Consider the following 2804-nt stretch of genomic DNA (forward strand, 5'->3'; position numbering starts at 1 on the left):
GGGACTGCCCCAGGTGCCATCTTGGCAATCCCTTGAGGAAGAGAATGATGAGAACAGCACATCTGCGTTCCTTGGAAGGCCATGGAAGCTGGGAACAGTCAGATAGTGCCTGAGGCCGTGGGAAGGCTCATGCTGCAGAGGCCTTGGATGTGGTGTTCCAGGAAAAACAAGGATCTGTTTAGCATACAGGATGTTCATCCTTCTACCTCGTGAGATATTGCCTGATGCATGTCCCCATGTAGGCAAACATTGAGCTCATGTGGACAGATATTAACTTGATATATTGAAACTCTTATCAGGAAGATATAGAAAGCTGCTGGTTAAAGCTCCCTCTGCTTTCCCATAATCATTTTGTCTTTGACTTTATTCATTGAGCACTGTCCCTCTTCACCCTGGAAAAATTGCTGCACAGGTTGCAGCATAACTGACTTCAAAATTTGCTGCAGAACTATGATAATGAAAAGTTCATGCTATGGACATAAAACAGACACAAAGACCAATGGAACAGAATACAGAGCCCACACACCGTGCCCCATATTTACTGCTAACTGACTTTTGAGAAAGGAGCCAAGAACACACAGTGGGGAGGGAACAGTCTTTCAGAAATGGTGTTGGATGGGGCAGATGTTGTGACACAGAAGGCTAAGCCACCACTTGGGACACACACATCCCATATTTTAGTGCAAGTTGGATTCCTGGCTGCTCTGCTTCCAATGCAGCTTCCTGCTAATGCATACTGAGAGGCAGAGGATGATGGCCCAAGTACTGGTGTGCCTTCCACCCACACGGGAGACCTGGATGGAGTTCCAGGATCCTGGCTTTAGTCTGGCCCTTGCCCTTTCTGTTACTGCCATTTGGGGATTGAAAGTGAACCAAGGATAGAAGTGTCTGTCTTTCTCTCTCTCTCTCTCCCTCCCTCCCTCCCTCCCTCTCTTCAAGTAGATGAAAATAAATAAATATTTTCCAAGACATTGAAAAATCAACAAAAATACATATATTGGATTGAACCATACTATTGAGCAAATGGACCTAACAGACATTTACAGGACATTTCACCCAACAGCTACAGAATACACATTCTTCTTGTCACCACATGCAACATTTTCTATGACAGACCAATTATTAGGCTACAAATCAAGTCTCAGTAAATTTAAAAAGATTGAAGTCATGCCATGTATCTTCTCAGACCACAAAGGAATAAAAGTAGAAATCAACAAGAAGAACAAAATCACATTCACAACTATATGAAAATTAAACATGCTACTGGACAGCCAATGGGTCATTGAAGAAATTGAAATCAATAGCTTTCTTGAAATAAAAATAAGCCATATCAAAACCTGTGGGATACAGCAAAAGCAATATTAAGAGGGAAGTTAATAGCATTAAGTACTTACATTATAAAAAAGTCTCAAATAAATGATCTGATGATGCCTCTAAAAGACTTAGAAAAACAAGAACAACTCAAACCCCAAATTAGCAGGAGGCAAGAAATAATAAGTATCAGAGCAGAAATAAATGAAACTGAAACTAAATACAAAATATCAACAAAGCAAAAAGCTGTTTTTTGAGAAGATAAATGAAATGGACAAACCTTTGGTCAGATTAACAAAGAAAAAAGAGAAAAAAATACTCAAATAAATAAAAGTAGAGATGAAAAATGAGACATTACACTGACACCACTGAAATACAATGGATCATAAGAAACTACTATGAATAGTTATTAAGTCAAAAATCTGGAAAACCTCGAAGAAATGGATCAATTTCTAGATCTCAATCTTACTGGGTTTACATCCTAAGTTACGCATTGTTTTTCTGTTGTTGCTTTCAGTTTGTTTCTTCTTGTTTTTTACTGTCTGTGCTTAAATTTAAATTTTACATTAACCTATTTTTTAAACCAATAATTAGCATTTATTAAGTATTAACATTTTATACATTATGATTTGAACTAAAAGGAAGATGTCCATAGGTTATAAGCAAATAGTACATTATTCTGTATAAAGGACATGACCATCACAGATTTGAGTATTCAAGGAAAGAGATATTGGAATGAATCTCCTGGGGATTCTCAGGGACAACCAAGTGTACACAAACACAGAAACACACACATAACATAAAAGTTTATATCCAGAGACACATCACAAATACTATCAATACATACATTGATACATACATATATTACAAATATCTATGTTTAGTTTTTAAACTGATAAGAACAGATACTACACTTGATCTTAGCCAAAAGGCTGAGAAGTGATATGATTAGTTTGTATATATATTTTTAAAAATTTTTATTAATATGGAAAGAACAGATTTCATATATTTCAAAGGTACAATTCTAAGAAGATAAACATATTTCCCTCCCTCAATTCTCTTCCTCCTCCCTTCCCTTCTCCTTTTTTTTAAATTTTGCTGTGCTATTTCTATTTTTGTGAGTTGGAAACAAATTACTGATTTTTAAATTTTTTGACTCCTAATATTTGCTTTTAAAGCTATAAATAATCTCAGCTTTTGCTGCATCTCATACATTGAGATGCTGTGTTTTCATAATCATCAGTTTAAAATATTTTTTAAATGACACAGATTTGTTCATTTATCTATGACTTGTTTAGTATTATATTGCTTAGAGTCTAAGCTTTTGGGCTTTTAAGTTATGTTTTGTTATTGAATTATTTAATCATACTCTGTCATAGTTGATATATCAAATACTTGCAGTTATTTTTGTTGCATTAAAAATTTTATACATGACATAAAATTCACAATGTTAACCATTTTAAGTGTGCAGTTCAAAGACATGTTACATTCAC

At 35.1% G+C, this 2804-nt stretch overlaps 1 pseudogene; it reads right to left on the reverse strand.

Moving 5' to 3' along the window:
- Positions 1 to 2154: 2154 nt before the first annotated feature.
- LOC127485074 (U2 spliceosomal RNA) lies at positions 2155 to 2255 on the reverse strand (annotated as a pseudogene).
- Positions 2256 to 2804: the final 549 nt, after the last annotated feature.

The sequence above is a fragment of the Oryctolagus cuniculus genome, chromosome X, assembly GCF_051225735.1.
Source record: "Oryctolagus cuniculus isolate XC-2025 breed Fujian yellow rabbit chromosome X, ASM5122573v1, whole genome shotgun sequence".
Lineage (NCBI taxonomy): Eukaryota > Metazoa > Chordata > Mammalia > Lagomorpha > Leporidae > Oryctolagus > Oryctolagus cuniculus.